Source organism: Sapajus apella, unplaced genomic scaffold (assembly GCF_009761245.1).
Source record: "Sapajus apella isolate SASKATOON/1434 unplaced genomic scaffold, GSC_monkey_1.0 scaffold186, whole genome shotgun sequence".
Lineage (NCBI taxonomy): Eukaryota > Metazoa > Chordata > Mammalia > Primates > Cebidae > Sapajus > Sapajus apella.
The window spans coordinates 47395-64747 of record NW_022437126.1 but is presented as its reverse complement, the minus strand read 5'-3'; the positions used below and the strand labels follow the sequence as shown (position 1 = coordinate 64747).

The window sequence follows — 17353 nt, the reverse complement described above, 5'->3', positions numbered from 1 at the left end:
GGCTTGGGGGTTACACCTGCTGAAGCAATAGCCCAAGTTGTACCTTGGCCTCTTTAACCATGATTGGACCTGCAGCAGCTGGGAAGCAAATTACCATGTCCCAAGGCTGCACAGAGCAGCAGGGCCCTGGGCCTGGCCAGGAAAACCATTTTTCCCTCCTATGCCTCTGGGCCTGTGATGGCAGGGATTGCTATGAAGATCTCTGTCATGCCCTGGAGACATTTCCCCATTGTCTTGGCAATTAACATTTGACTCCTTGTTACTTATGCAAATTTCTGCAGCTGGCTTGAATTTCTCCCCAGAAAAGGGTTTTCCTTTTCTACCACATGGTCAGGCTGCAAATTTTCCAAACTTTTATGCTGTCACTTCTTGAATACTTTACTGCTTAGAAATTTATTCTGCCAAATACTCTAAGTCATCTCTCTCAAGTTCAAATTTTCACAGATCTCTAGGGCAGGGACAAAATGCCACTACTGTCTTTGCTAAAGCATAGCAAGAGTGACCTTTGCTCCAGTTCCCAATAAGTTCCTCATCTTCATCTGAGACCACCTCAGCCTGGACTTCATTGTCCACATCACTGTGAGCATTTTGGTCAAAACCATTCAAGTCTCTAGGAAGCTCCAAACGTTCCAACATCTTCCTGTCTGTTTCTGAGCCCTCCAAACTGTTCCAACCTCTGCCCATTACCCAGTTCCAAAGTTGCTTCCACATTTTCAAGTATCTTTACAGCAGTGCTCCGAACTCTTGGTACTAATTTCCTGTGTTAGTCCATTTTTGCACTCCTATATAGAATACCTGAGACTGGGTAATTTGTAAACAGAAGAGGTTTAATTGACTTACAGTTCTGCATGGCTGGGGAGGCCTCGGGAATCTTAGAATCATGTTGGAAGGCACATAGGAAGCAGTAACTTCTTCAAAGGGATCAGGAGAGAAGGGAGAGCAGGGGAAACTGCCACTTATAAAATCAACAGATCTTGTGAGAACTCACTATCACAAGAACAGCATGGGGAAACCACCCCCATGGTGCAGTCACCTCCCATCAGGTCCCTCCTTTGACACACAGGGATCACAATTCGAGATGAGATTTGGGTGGGAAGACAGAGCCAAACCAAATCATCGTGGTTGCTGGTGGATTAGTTGATATTGTGAGGTGGAGATACAATAAGCTATCAGTTTGATTAGGAGGTCTGGGTTTTGCTTTTTCTATGGTAATATAAAAGGTCAGGTATGTTACAAATTCACTGCAATTACAAATCAGTCTCTGTGCATATAAGACAGCACAAGCCGGGCGCGGTGGCTCAAGCCTGTAATCCCAGCACTTTGGGAGGCCGAGGCGGGTGGATCACCTGAGGTCAGGAGTTCTAGACCAGCCTGGCCAACACGGTGAAACCCCGTCTCTACTAAAAATACAAAAAATTAGCTGGGCATGGTGGCGTGTGCCTGTAATCCCAGCTACTCAGGAGGCTGAGGCAGGAGAATTGCCTGAACCCAGGAGGCGGAGGTTGCGGTGAGCCGAGATCGCGCCATTGCACTCCAGCCTGGGTAATAAGAGAGAAACTCCGTCCCCCCAAAAAAAAAGACAGCACAAAATCACAGACCTAGGGTCTTGCTAGATATAAAAGAAACCCTACGTGATATCATGCCCCCATCTTTACTTCAAACTCTCAACTAAAATTACTAGTGAGGACTTTTTTGTCCGGCTGTTAATATTTGATAATTCTATCTAGCATGCAATAAGATATGGAATATATGAATAATAACAACTTGATCTTCTAATATTATAACACTTAATTTTAAACCTTTATGTTGTGCCTGTATTCTACAGAAAATGAACACTTTCCTTTTTTCTCTAAATTTAGTTTAATTTATTTCAGAATTTCTAGATTTTATTGTCTCTATTTAGCTAAAGCTACAAGAAAGTTCAAATTCATATCTTTAAATGCTTTCATTATCAATCAAGAAAGAACAAAGTAAAATGAACAAAGAATTTTACTCAAGAAACTAGTGAGAAATCAAAGAAATGTGCAAAAAGTAGAATAAAAGAATTAATAAAAACAGATTAACAGTGGAATAAATAAACGAATCTGAAGCAATCCACTTTCTCAGCATGAGGAAGCCATTTCTCTCTCTCTTCTTTTTCTATTAAACTTTCTGCTTCTAAAACAAACAAATAAATAAATCCAACTGGAATGTGGACAGACATACTCTATTCTTCAGGATAGGAAGATGAAATATCATAATCATTTTTTTTATTTTAATTTTAATTTTTTTTAATTTTTTACTTTAGGTGCATACTACATCTGGCATTTCTCCCCATGTTATCCCTCCCCACCCTCCCCACCCCCTGCTGTCTCTCCCCTACCTCCAAACTGCCCCCAGTGTGTGATGCTTCTCTCCCTAAGTCCACGTGTTCTCATTGTTCAACACGCATATCGTAATCATTTCTATGCAAGTTTTATGCATGCTCAAATATGTATAAACTAAGAAAAAGTCTGAAAGGACATATAGCAAAGTGTTTGTGATTTTTTTCCTCCAAGTGATGAGATTAAAGGTAATACTTTTCTTTTTTACACTTTTCTGTATTTTCTAAATCTTCTGTAATGAACATATAATTTTATGATCAGGAAAAAATAAGACATTTTTAAGATGGCAGATTACTTCTCATTAATACATATAATACAAATGCCAATCAAAATACCAAAGAGACAGATGTGGGACTGGGGAAGAGCTTCAAAAAGGGCCACATGGGAGATTAAACATTATGCAAAAGAGTAATGAGCAGTCTTAAAACAACAACAACAAAAAAGAAAGAGTAATCTTATTCTATAAGACATTAAAAACTACCCTCTGGGCAGTCAGTGGTGGGGAGGGCCCTGGCCCCACCAGCCCTCCTACCTGACCTTCCTCCTGCACCTATTCTTCCTCCTCTACTCTAAGAAAGTCAAATGGGTCTGCTGGTCCTCAGGGCGGGGTACTGAGCCCATGTGTGCCAGACATGCTGTGCCGGCAGGCAGGGGCTGTGGGCAGGACCTCCCAACACCCCTCCCACACTTTCCACGTTGCTCCCCTCTCCCCCTCGAAGGGCCCTGAGGGACACTGGGGCAGTCAGACCCAGCTGTGGAAGCCCCGACCCCTACCTCCACGCAGCAGGGACCCCCCCATTCTTGAGTGCCCCTCCAAGGATGTCAAGATAACAAGACAGGGGGACAAGAGAATTGGTGTCCCTGACCCAGAGAGGATTTAGGCAGAGGGCATTGTGGGGAAGCCCTGACCCAGAGCCAGAACCAAGAGTTCAGCCAGGTATGGGATCGGTCCAGCCCTGGCATGGAGTGAGGGCAGAGGGGAACACGTGCCCAGGGCCTTCTCATGCTCTGTGGAGACAGGCCCCCATGTGAGGTGGCAAGAAAGCTGGGTGACAGTGTAGGTCCCTTCCCCCTTTGTTCTAAGTTGGGGCTGCCAAACAGCCCTGAGGTGGGGGCATGAGGCAGGAAACCCTGAGCCACCCGGAACGCTGGGGGCCATTCCAGGAGCGACCTGAGGTTCCTCGAAAGCTCCCCCATCTCAGACTACACACAGCCCTCGCACTGGGATCAGCTGCCTGCAGGGGCGTCCTCATTGTCAGGCTACGGGGCCACACAGGGACCCCGAGGACTCCAGAGACCCAGGCCTGTGGGAGGTAGCCCTGAAGAGACTAGATGGGCTTGGTGAAGATGCTAATCACGTCTTTCTTTTTTTCAGCAGAACTCGAGTGAGGATCCTCGAGGGTGTCCCCTGGCATTGGGCCCCTCTGTGAGTGGGACAGTCTGGCCCTCCCCACCCCACCTACTCAGTTCCAGGGACTCATGCCATCAGCCCCCAAGTGACAAAAGCCTTGACCTCCCCCAGCCTCGCCTGATGGGGCTGCCCCAAGGCTGAGGCCAAGGCCCATCAGCACGAAGGGGCTTCCCCAGAACCCAGGGCCGGGCTGCTCTCTGGGTAGCCCAGAGGATCAAGATGCGGCAAGCTTGTTTCCTGGTGAGGCCAGGACTCGTATTACACAGAAATACCTGTGCTGGAACTCTATGCCACACCTCCACACAGACCTGGATGCCGGGGATCCATGGTTTCCTACTACAATTTTGAACAGGGCTACTGGGCCCCTGTCACTTCAATCTCTTACCTGGACAGCCCTGGAACCACAGGACGGGCCTGGCCCAGCAAGCCCACTGGGACCCTGACATCAGGCCCTGCCCAGGCTTATTACAGAGGAGACAGCCCAAGAGACACCCCAGCAAGAAGGTGGAGCCTGTCTGCAAAGCCCCTCAGTAGGAGAACAGGGCGTGGAAGGACCCCAGGTGGCACCTGCGCAGCTGCCTCGCAGCTCCACATGGCTGCTGGACCTTGGTTCTGGACCTTGGGAAATGCCATTCAGTTGGGGACTTGGTCCCATCAAGGCCTCTAGAGGGAAGGCTGAGCATGGGGTTCCTGCAGACCCCGCCAGCCAGGAGTGTGCCCTGCAGCCTCTGACCTCACCTGTGTGTGGGTCCCAGGCCCAGAGGGGCCTGGCTTCAACCTGAGTCCTAGGAGGAGAAGGGCACCAGAGGCACCGCGGGCCCCCAGGGTGACCACACAGGGGACCAAGGCACTGCAAGACCTGATGCTGTAAGGATTCACATCGGAGAACCAGGGCAAGCCAGGAGACTGTGCAGGAACGAGGATGTGGAGGGCTGGTTCAAGGGGGTTAACAGCTGTGAACACTGCTGCCTCTTCCCAGCCTTTTCACTGCAGTGCAGGCAGTCTGATCTCTGGATCCCAGCCCAAAAGCACCCTGAGTGCCCTGGCTTGATATGCCAATATGCCACCTGGAGGCTTTGAGACCCTGCCTGCTGCATATCCACCTCACCACTGCTGATTGCCCCATCTGCTGAGAGACTTAGTATGGATTCCTGGGCTGGTGCCATTTCCCAGGAGGACCAGCTGGCTGCCTGTGGGCAGGCGGCCCACACCATGGAGGGGGCTGAGGTTGGCCTTCACTGCAGGAAGCCCCTACCTGGACATAGACTTGCCAGCCCTACCTGTCACCACCACAGCAGCCTACATGGCATTGCTGCCAACCAGGGAGCCCCATCCAGGCCAGTCTGCCCTGGCTGCTGTTTTCCCTCCTGTCACCCTCTCTTTGACTGCTTGTGTCAATAAAAGAACTGGCCAGTTTTCAGAAGAAAATGTGTCTTCATTATGACATAGGGGAGACTACAAAGCTTTAGGGGATGAGGAGGAGGAGTCACATCTCGTAATGAGAGGGGAAAGGAAAGGGTAAACATCTTGGTAAATAAAGTCTCCAACCACAGCACAGTCATTGACATTTTTTTCTTTTTCTTTTCAAACTTATAGTCAACGAAACAGTCAAATTGTCAAAAGAACAGCAATTTTACAAATGAAAAGTATACACACCATGTCATAATACAATAGCACTAGAGTCTACACCATGAACCAAAATAAAATTTGAAGCCCCCCCACCTCCCCTGTGACCGTCTGAATGTGTCACACACATTTGAACCAGAGTGACTCCATCTTGAATAAGGTCTAGGTAAAATAAGTCTGATACTTCCTGGGCTGCATTTGCAGGAGGTTACACATTCTTAGTCGTAGGATAAGATAGGAGATCAGCACAAGATACAGGTCACAAAGACCTTGCTGATAAAATAGGACACAGTAAAGCTGGCCAAAACCCACCAAAACCAAGATGGTGGTTAAGTGACCTCTGGTTGTCCTCATTGCTCATTATACACTAATTATAAGGCACTGGCATGCTGAAAGACTCCCGCCAGGGCCATGATAGTTTACAAATGCCATGGCAGCGCCCAGAAGTTATCCTCTATGGTCTAGTCTTGTCAATGAAAAAGAATCAAACTCTGTAAAATATTTGAAGAGATTTATTCTGAGCCAAATATGAGTGACCATGGTCCGGGACACAGCCCTTAGGAGATGGTGAGAACATGTACCCAAGGTGATCATGGTGCAGCTTGGTTTTATACATTTCAAAGAGACTTGAGACTTCAAACATATTTAAAAAATAAATTGGTTCGGTCCAGAAAAGCAGGACAACTTGCAGGGTCGGGGGGAGCTTCCAGCTCATAGGTAGATTTAAAAATTTTCTGGTTGACTGTTGGTTGAGTTTACCCAAAGACCTGGAATCAGCAGAAAGGAATGTCTGAGTTGTGATAAGAGGTTGTGAAGACCAAAGTTTTATCATGCAGATGAAGCCTCCAGGTAGCAGTCTTCAGAGAGAGGTTATAAAATGTTTCTCTTTTTTTGAGATGGGGTCTTATTCTGTTGCCAGGATAGAGTGCAGTGGCGTGTTCTCGGCTCACTGTAACCTCTGCCTCCTGGGTTCAAGTGATTCTCCTGCTTCAGCCTCCCAGGTAGCTGGGACTACAGGTGCGTGCCACCATGCTCAGCTAATTTTTGTATTTTCAGTAGAAACAGGGTTTTATCATGTTGGCCAGGATGATCTCGATCTCGACCTCGTGATCCGCCCACCTCAGCCTCCCAAAGTGCTGGGATTACAGGCATGAGCCACTGTGCCCGGCCCAGACTTCTCAATATTTGGGATCTAACAGACTTTATGATGTACTGAAAGTAAAACAAAAATAATTTTTAAAAAAGGCAAAATACATATTTTTATTTAGAATCTATAAGATGTTATAAAGTATGTTCTGCAATATTATTACCTGTTAACTTATTTAACCTCAGCATAGATTATTAGGACTGTTTGGCCAAAGAAGAAACTGAGGCCCAAATTGGGTAATCTCTAACCTTTTTTTTTTTTTTTGAGACGGAGTCTTGCACTGTTGTCCAGGCTGTAGTGCAGTGGCGTGATCTCAGCTCACTGCAATCTCTGCCTCCTGGGTTCAAGCTATTCTCCTGCCTCAGCCTCCCGAGTAGCTGTGTGCCACCACGCCCAGCTAATTTTTTTTTTTTTTTCTTTTTTGGGACGGAGTTTTGCTCTTGTTACCCAGGCTGGAGTGCAATGGTGCATCTTGGCTCACTGCAACCTCCGCCTCCTGGGTTCAGGCAATTCTCCTGCCTCAGCCTCCTGAGTAGCTGGGATTACAGGCACGCGCCACCATGCCCAGCTAATTTTTTGTATTTTTAGTAGAGACAGCGTTTCACCATGTTGGCCAGGATGGTCTCGATCTCCTGACCTCGTGATTCGCCCACCTTGGCCTTCCAAAGTGCTGGGAATATAGGCGTGAGCCACTGTGCCTGGCCACTTTTTTTTTTTTTAAGATGGAGTCTTGCTCTGTTGCCCAGGCTGGAGTGCAGTGGCACGATTTTGGCTTACTGCAAACTTCATCTCCCAGGTTCAAGTTATTCTTCTGCCCCAGCCTCTTGAGTAGCTGGGACTACAGATGTGTGCCACCACACCTGGTTAATTTTTTGTATTTTTAGTAGAGATGGGGTTTCACCATGTTGACCAGGCTGGTCTTGAACTGCTGACCTCAGGTGATCCAACTTCCTTGGCGTCCAAAGTGCTGGGATTACAGGCATGAGCCACCACATCCAACCTAAACTTCTTTTTTTTTTTTTTTTATATGGCGTCTGCCTCTGTCTACCAGGTCGGAGTGCAGTGGCACAATCTCGGCTCACTGCAACCTCTGCCTCCCAGGTTCAAGCAATTCTCCTGCCTCAGCCTCTCGAGTAGCTAGGATTACAGGCATGTGCTACCATGCCCAGCTAATTTTTGTATATTTAGGAGACACAGGGTTTCACCATGTTGGTTAGACTGGTCTCGATGTCTTGACCTAGTGATCCGTCCAGCTCGGCCTCCCAAATTCCTGGGATTACAGGCGTGAGCCACCGCACCCGGCCCCCTCCTAATCTTCTTAATGTTACTTTGTTTGTATGTGACGTATTTGGCATGTAAACCTAGTGCAGTTTCACAGTCTAATCCATATCCCTATTGCGAAGCATCTTCTCCTTTAAAACCTAATATATAATTAGAGTTTCATATGACTCACATATTTTTATAGTACACATTAATTGTGCATCTACTATGTATGCAATAGTAGACTATAGTAAGTTTCTAGCACATAAGCGCAGCTGCTGCTATCAAAATGCAGAGTTAGAGGGAGCTAAAAATAAGCCGAGTATCCTAAGTTTAGCTCCAAAGACCTTGAAAAATAAGTCAGATATATACTCCATGCATGAGAACAATTTTTCATTAATAAAATTAATTCAAATATTGTAATCTCAAATATTGATAACTGATGTTTATTCATACTACCTTAACTAAATTGAAGTCACATATACCTAATTAAAACAAAACTGTAATAGGTACAACTTAAATGTAATAGTCTTTAAGCCATAGAATTGCCCCAAGCCTCCAACAATTCAGTTATTTGAGATAAATAGGCAAATTCCCTGTTGTAAGAAAATTATATTTGGATTTCATAAGTGTAAGAGATGAGAGGCCCAGAATAAGCATTTTAATGAAGTTTATTTTTGGTTATCTAGAATTTCTTCTTATCAAAATATGTTTCTTTTTTTTTTCTTTTTCTTTTTTTTTTTTTTTTTGAGATGGAGTTTCACTCATGTTACCCAGGCTGGAGTGCAATGGCGCGATCTCGGCTCACCGCAACCTCCGCCTCCTGGGTTCAGGCAATTCTCCTGCCTCACTCAGCCTCCTGAGTAGCTGGGATTACAGGCACGTGCCACCATGCCCAGCTGATTTTTTGTATTTTTAGTAGAGACGGGGTTTCACTATGTTGACCAGGCTGGTCTCGATCTCTTGACCTCGTGATCCACCCGCCTCGGCCTCCCAAAGTGCTGGGATTACAGGCTTGAGCCACCGCGCCCGGCCATCAAAATATGTTTCTATAATCTGCAACGAATAAAAATAGAATAGATTGACTTTTCTCAGTGAGAACTCCTTCAAATCAAATGTAAATGACCAGGCAAGGCAGCTCATGCCTGTAATCCCAGCAATTTGGGAGGCTGAGGCGGGCGGATCATGAGATCAAGAGATCAAGACCATCCGGGTCAACATGGTGAAACCCTGTCTCTACTAAAAATACAAAAATTAGCCTGGGGTGGTAGTGTGCGCCTGTAGTCCCTGCTACTCGGGAGGCTGAGGCAGGGGAATTGCCTGAACCCAGGAGGCGGAGGTTGCGGTGAGCCGAGATCACACCATTACACTCCAGCCTGGGTAACAAAAGCGAAACTGTCTCAAAAAAACAAAACAAAACAAACAAACAAACAAAACTCTTAAGATTTAAAATAGATTAGATTTTACTCTAAAATCTGTCGTTCCATCTGATACTTTAAGTTTTACACATGCACAGTTTTATAATATCACTCATTAGACACTGTTTCACTGAGTTAAGCAGATCTTTTCAATGTTGGCACATTTCATTATACAATGTCAAATAAACAAACAAAAGCTTTGTTAAATCATTGCCAGCCTAGCAAGAAAGATCTTTAGGTTTTTGGACAGCAGTCTGGCTCACAGTAGTTGATAAAAGTTTTCCAAAATTCTAAGTTTTAATTGAAATTTTTAATTTCATCACTGACATAGAGGATATTGTTAGTTTTCCTTGAAGTGAGAAGCTCACTGTTTTTCACTTTATTCAGAGTTTACCATCTAGTAAATGTCACTTCTATTCTTCCGTAAGAAATCTGGAATCCTCTGGGACTGCTTTCTTTCTCTCGTACTCCAAATCAAGTCATCAGTAAACCGTGCTGGTGATTCTTTTAAAACATGTTGTAAATCCAAGCGTCTCTACAGGCCTATCTGCTGCCACCCCGCCAGCCACTATCATCCCAGGTCTCTACTAGCGACCTGTCCTAGATGCCTTTCACTCCTTCTGCTGCTTCTTTTGTCTTTCCAGGAAGCCACCTAGCTGATTTTTCAAAAATATCATTTAAAATGTCACCCTTTGGCTCAAATTCTTTAAATGAAGGCAAAACTCATGATTTCTTTTTTTTTTTTTTTTAATTTAACTTTTAAGCTCAGGGGTACATGTGCAGGTTTGTTACATAGGCACACTGGTGTCATGGGGGTTTGTTGTATAGATTATTTCATCACCCAGTTATTAAGCCTAGTACCCATTAGCTATTTTCCCGCTCTCCTCCCTCCTCCCACCCTCCACCCCCAAAAAGGCCAAAGTGTTTGTTGTTCTTTGCTATGCATCCATGTGTTCTCATCATTTAGCTCCCACTTATAAGCTTGCTAAGGATGGTGACCTCCAGCTCCATCCATGTCCTTGCAAACGATATGATCTCATTCTTTTTTATGGCTGCATATACTCCGTAGTGTATATACACCACATTATCCAGTCTATCACTGATGGGCATTTGGGTTGATTTCATGCTTTGGTATTGTTGACTAGTGCTGGAATGAACATACACATGCACACATCTTTATAAAAAAATGATTTCTATTCCTTTGGGTATATACCCAGTAATGGGATTGCTTTGTTGAATGGTATCTCTGTCTTAGGTCTTTGAGGAATTGCCACTGTCTTCTACAAGGTCTTAATGTACACTTCCATCAACAGTGTGTAAGTGTTGCTTTTTTTGCCACAACATTGCCAGCATCTGTTATTTTTTGACTTTTCAGTAGTAGCCATTCTGACTGGTGTGACATCGTATCTCATTGTGGTTTTGAGTTGCATTTCTCTAATGATCAGTGATGTTGAATGTCTTCTCAAAAGAAAACTCATTTTTCTTACACTGTTGAGCTGATTACCATCAGTTCGAAACCTCACCCCTATGCCCTGCTTGCCGGCTTTGCCTTGTCTGCGGCACAGTGTGAAACTTCATCTGCAGCATCTGCTAGAGGGACCTGGAGAAGGCTGGGGCTCTTCTTCCTGGTACTGAGTGATCCTCTTAGCTTGCTCTTGTGGTGCGCAGCAGCCAACAGTGGCTATCACCTCTCTGGGGACAGAGCAGCTCCTGGGCAGTGCTTGGCGAAGCAGCTTCCCAATGTTTTGTCAGTGTAGCCCCTCAGCAAAATTTTCTGCTGTTGAGCAGGCCACAGCCTCACTCTTTCCAAGGAGATCTAGCGCTCACTTCTGGTGTGTGGGGGATTCTTCCAGACTGGTTTCTTCCTGCAGTGCTTTCCTGAAGCCCTGGAGAGCGCCGTGGTAGCTCCCTAAATTTGCTATCCCTATTTTTTTTGTAGTGTTTGCTTTGCCTTTTACAAGCTTGTCCAACCCACAGTCCAGTACTGCTTTGAATGAAGCCCAACACAAATTTGTCAACTTTCTTTAAGCACTATGAGATTTTTGGCTGGGAGCCAGTGGTTCGCGCCTACAATCCCAGCACTTTGGGAGGCCAAGGCAGGCAGATCACTTGAGGTCAGGAGTTCGAGATCGGCCTGGCCAACAGGGTGAAAATCCATCTTTCTCTACTAAAAGTACAAAAATTAGTCAGGTGTAGTGGCACACGCCTGTAATCCCACCTACTCAGAAGGCCTTGCTTGACACCAAGTTGTTCTCTAAATAACTCGTGCCTACTTGACTCCATATCGTTCTCTAAACCTCATGTGGAGACCTCTTGCCTTTCTCCTTCATGACCTGTAGGGCAGGGCCAAGGGGAGGAAGCAGCTTCAGAACAGACAAAACACTCCCTGCCCCAAATGGCAGTCATCCCACAGTCAGCACTTCTGGAAGGAAAGGAGGAAGGTTTCCTTCTGCAGAAAGCTCCTTTTTTGCCTTGTTTCTGAAGCCAGGAAGGGTCAGCAGAGTCCAGCGCACCTGTGGTGCCTGAGTCACCGTCTGTACCTAGATGTGCATCTGTCCATAGCCCCCGCCCCCAACCCAGGCTCAACATTCCGTCCAGCTGGAGTCCTGTGCTCCTGACACAGCCTGGCCTGTTTGTCCTGCCCTGGCCAAGTCTGTGAGGGCTGTACCTTGTATTCTCCTGGGTTCTCAGCCTTGACTTCCTCAAAGTCTAGCAGTAGTGAGCATGCCCAGTCCTGCAACAGTGGGGGGAATTCCTTTGAAGACCTTGCAAGACAGAAACAGACAGAAGAAGGCTCCAGTGAGACAGGACATGGGGCAACCCGTGGGAGGATCAGAGCGTGAGGATTCTGGGAGTCTGCAGCCATTGGCTCCTTGGTTCCCAAAGAGAGGTGGGGTTTCCTGGGAGTAGGCCTTTCCCCAACAATTGAAAGTGTGCATGAGCACTCAGTGTTGTGCACTCCAACCTGGACCTATTCCTTTTTTTGAGTCACCAGGATGCATCCCTACCCCTGAGCTATGGGTGGCCCAAGTCCTGGCAATAGGTTTTCTCCCAGAAAGGCGATGCTTGCATGGACGGGCAGGACACTGGTAACCCGGCCTGCTGTTCTCTGGGTGAGGTACGGGGTGCCACCCACCCACTAAGAGACAGATGGTGCCAGGTCACGGCCATAGGTGCCTGTCTCCTGGCTCTGTAGAAGGCCACTATGTACAGGGGCCACTCCCTCCGCATGGTACCTTCTTGCTGCTCCTATATTGTGGCCAGTCTCCAAGCATCTTCAGCCACTTCTCAGTTCATTTTATTTCCTGATGTCTTTGCTGTCAAATGAGCCATTGATGGAGTTGGCGGAGCTGCCAGGCCTTCGCCAGTGGCCCATGGATGCTGGGTCCTGGGCTCTAGGAACTGGAAGGAACCAGGAAAGGACAGACCCTGGGGGCTGAGACCCTCTGATAGAACAAGCACCAGCTGCCTGCCTCATCACGCCAGGACTCAGCATCCTCAGATCACACAAACCCTGGGTTTGGTTGTTTCTAAGCCTTCAGCTTGGGTCCTGGAACAAGAAGAAGGCAGTGACTTCTGAACAAGACTGTGATTCTTGGTTTGGGTTTGTATCGGGAATAGAGTCTTGGGGTCAGGTGGAGCAGGAACTGCCATTTCTTCCAGTGACAGCGTGTCACTCTAAGTCACCACCACTTCGGCCCACAGGCTGTCCCCCTCTGCCTCACTGACCAGCCCTGCTTCCCTGTCCCTGGGAAAGCCTCCCAAGTAGCAGACACAGGTTCTTATCTTTACCTCCAGGGCACTGACAGGGGCAGCTCCGTCTCACTGTAAGGCAACCCAGGCAGAGCTGGGGACCTGACCAGGCCAGGATCCATCCCCATCCCAGAGAGGACCTCAGGGAAGGACCAGCCCATCCCCATCTACCCTAAGTCTCAGCCCGGGAGAAGGCACAGGGAAGGAAGGCAAAAGCCTCCCTGTGGAGCTGACAGCCTGCATAAATGACCAATGTAAAACATTCTAGACTAAAGATGGGGTCCTTGTCACACAGTCATGAAATATTAGGCTCACAGACACTTTGAAGGGTGAGAAAAATAAAATTCATTAAGCAAAAAGGATAAAGAGGAACCAGGGAGCCTCAGCAGAGCGAGAGTTACGCTAGCATAGGCTTCTCTCTTCACAGATTGAATTCCAGATTCCACACAGGAAGGGAAGAGGTCAGGCTCTCCACTCTGCAACTCCCTGTAAAGAAGTACATCCAACTGCCGATAGAATAAGGATGCTGCTTCCAACTGTCAGGGGCGGTTTTGGGAAAACAGCACTCAGAGTCCCCTCAGAGGCCTATCTAAGGGTCCCTGGCAGAGAGGTTATTGTCCGAGGCTCCAGCTGCTTGACCATTCAAGCTTTGATGGCTGAAGGTGAGACAACACACACCAGATTATTAGAAGACATGTATCAAAACAAAGTGAGCCGGGCGCGATGGCTCATGCCTATTATCCCAGCACTTTTTAGAGGCTGAGGCAGGAGTTTGAGACCAGTCTGGCCAACAGAGTGAAACCCTGTCTCTACTAAAAATACAAAAAATACAAACCACTACATGGGCATGGTGTGAGGTGCCTATAATCCCAGCTACTAGGGAGGCTGAGGCAGAAGAATCTCTTGAACCCGGGAAGTGGAGGTTGGTGAGCCGAGATCTCACCATTGCACTCCAGCTTGGGCTACAAGAGAGAAACTCTTTCTCAAACAAAACAAAACAAATCAAAGCGAATCAAAACAAGGGGAGGGCTAAGGACAGCTAAAAAGTCCCAAGTCCTTTTACCGGTTTGCACAGGGAGAGGGAGGCCAAAAGCCCCACAGGTAAAAAGAAACTTGTTCCTTTGGCCAGCATGTTGTGCTTCTGGGTTCCCTTCCCCTGAGCCCAATCCTAAGCCAACCAGGTTTGAAAAATTAACAAATTTTCTCAGTTTGGAGGATGCGTCTGAGGAAAGTGTCCCATAGTATAGAGACAGAATTGCCTGTCTGTGAAGAGAGGACAGAAGAGGAGAAAGAAACAAATGTTTTTTCAAAGGAGTCCCAGGGGTTCCGAATGGATTTCAAAGGCGTACAGATGGAAGATGGATGGCTACCCATCCAAAAACAGGGATGCAGGCACACCTGGTTTCCTTCTCTTCCTAGCAGATATACCATGGGTATGTCAGGAAGAGAAGGGTGTCCTCTTGCCCTCTTCTGTCCTTGCATCCCTGAGTCCCAGCAACCTTGGCAGGCACCAACCATAGGTGCCAAAGCAGCTTGCATTCATGAAGCAGGGAGGGTCTAGAGAATAAGAATTCGTCACTCTCACCCCATCTCTAGCCCACCTACTCTCAGTAGCCTTGGAGTTCCCTAAACCTCATTTATGCCATGGATGCTACTCACCCATGAAAAGGAACAATATAATGGATGAAACTGGAGACCATTGTTCTAAGTGAAGTAACTGAGGAATAGAAATCCAAACATCTTAGGTTCTCACTCAAAAGTGGGAACTAAGCTATGAGGATGCAAAGGCATAAGAATGATACAATGGATTTGGGGGCTTTGGGGGAAAGGGCAGGAGGTGGGTGAGGGAAAAAGACTACACATTGGGTAGTGTACACTGCTCAGGGATGGGTCCACCAAAATCTCAAAAATCACCACTGAAGAACAAGAAAGCAGGAACCGTTTCTGCATATGTTCCAAATAATATTAAATGCTCAATCAATATTTCTTCAAAAACAAGCCAGCACTAGTACCAAGTGTTAGAAATAAAAACATTAAAATTATTTCAATTATTCATTTTGAAATAAAATGTAAAGAACTATCTTTTTTTTTGTGGTGGTGATTTTGTTGTGGCGTAACCAAACACCTGTTACCCCAAAAACTTTTTAAATTAAAAAAAAATGAAAAAATTTAAAAGTCTACGATAGAAAAAAAAAGAGGTCTTATGAATCTGTAAGTCATATTTCTGACAGCATGCCAAATAGATTTATGTATTTATATGTTGTGTACACAATATTTCTCTACTATAGAAAGCTCTAATTCACTGACTTAAAGAAAAATACAAGTACATAAGTCAACCATTTTATCAATAAAAAGACTAGTCAAATGCTTTTTCACATTTATGTGACTTAAGTAAAATCTTTTATAAATAAGCTGACTTTCAAATTATTGGGAAAATATTAGAAATGCTGTGAAAATTTCTAGCATTTTCATTTGTACTTGTTGATCAAGTGATTTCATGCTTATTCCTGCAGAATACTATTAAGATTTGTTATAAGTGTTATAAAACTATAAAACCCAGCCCAAGACAGAATGATCTTTGCTTGTGTAATTTTTGATAAAAAAGACATGGAATAATTTGGTTTAATGAAAACATCTACATTCTGAGTTATTGGTAAAATACTCTTATATTTAACCTTAAGAAAATTACTTAAATAGGCTGGGCACAGTGGCTCATGCCTCTAATTTGGGAGTACTTCGGGAGGCTGAGGTGGGGGCCAATCACCTGATGGAAGAAGTTCAAGACCAGCCTGGCCAACACGGTGAAACCCTGTCTCTACCTAAAGTACAAAACAATTAGCCTGTGTGGTGGCAGGTACCTGTAGTCCCAGCTACTTGGGAGGCTTAGGCAAGAGAATCAGTTGAACCCAGGAGGCGGAGGTAGCAGTGAGCCGAGATTGCACCACTGCACTCCAGCCTGGGCAATAAAAGCAAAACTGTCTCAAACAAACAAACAAAAAAAGAAAAGAAAATTACTTAAACACCTGAAATTCATAGCTACAAAAATGGTTAACAGGGAATTTACTTAAATAATGACTATCACAGTTTTCATAATCTAGATAAAATATTAAATTATCTTGTAAATGTAATGGAATAAATGGTTGTAAACAGACTTGTCATATGACTTGGTATCTAAGGTTATTAATAGATATTAAGTAGTTGGGTAATTTCCAACCCAAAAAATGTAGGAAAACATTTTTAAAATGTTCTTATTAGAAGGTAAATATCTTTGTCTAATTCAAAGCTTCTATAAAAGTTATGTATATAATGAGGTAATAGGAACCAGGAAATAAGAGAAGAAAGTTAAAGACATAAAGAGGTATTTTTGATAAAGGTGAAAAACAGCAATTTTATATAAGAAGCAATTTTGTGTGATAAATTTTTTGTCCTAAAATAAAATGACCGGGTTGTTCAAGAAAGAGAATATTTAGGCAAAACAGAAAGTCTAAGCATGTTGTGAATTGTAATAAGATTAGTTAATGGAAACTTTTTTTTTTTTTTTTTTTAGATAACAGGGTGGTAAAATTTAGTTGGATATGAGTAAGAAGAAAATTATAATAGTCTTTCTAGAGGTGGGTTTTTATATTAACAAAATTACACGAATACAAACTGTAATTGGTTAAAACAAGATTTTATTTGAAATATGTAAAAGAGTTTATTTAAAATATTTGTTTATTTATTTATCAGACAGAGTCTCACTCTGTCACCCTGGAGTGCACTGGTGCAATCTCGGCTCGCTGCAGCCTTTGCCCCCTGAGTTCCAGGAATTCCACCACAACTTTGCTTAAGTTTCTCTCCTTGCCCCAGCTCTCGGACTCTGCTCTGCCTTCAGTCTGAGCCAACATTCAAGCCCCGTTTATGCCCCTCCTAAGAACAGGCTGACTTTTGGGTGAAACGTTCCCTAAGCTTGAATCTGATTTTGCCATTCTCCACTCTTCCTCCCACCGTCCTTCTAATCTTGTTTGCTCCTCCATAAATAACACAGCCCTTTTCTGCCTCTTGTGAGATGCTTGCAGATCTGATGCTTGGTGCTTTCCCCATTGCAATACAGTACTCCTTTAGAATAAAGTCACGTCTTACCTACATCTGAATTTATTTGACAATATCTAGAAACAGCCTCAGGAAAATCACAATTATTCCCTCAGAGAGGACATCACAACCTACCTCCTATTCTCAAATCTGATCATGTGTGCGTGTGCATTCCCAGCTTTCCAGAGCTCTGTAGCTTCTCTCAGTACAAAGGCTCTGTCTATGGCTGCTGCGAGCAGGCTGGGACACCTGAAGGGGAGGACCCCCAGGAAGAAAAGACTGTGCTATTCATTAACTCCTTGGACAT

The 17353-nt window shown here is 45.1% G+C and overlaps 1 long non-coding RNA gene across 1 annotated transcript; it reads right to left on the bottom strand.

Moving 5' to 3' along the window:
- Window positions 1-372: 372 nt before the first annotated feature.
- Window positions 373-16482, bottom strand: LOC116543343. The gene is made up of 3 exons (XR_004265547.1): window positions 15994-16482; window positions 8321-8322; window positions 373-384 (listed from the first exon to the last, which is right to left on the bottom strand). It is a non-coding gene; the product is annotated as an uncharacterized LOC116543343 (long non-coding RNA).
- Window positions 16483-17353: the final 871 nt, after the last annotated feature.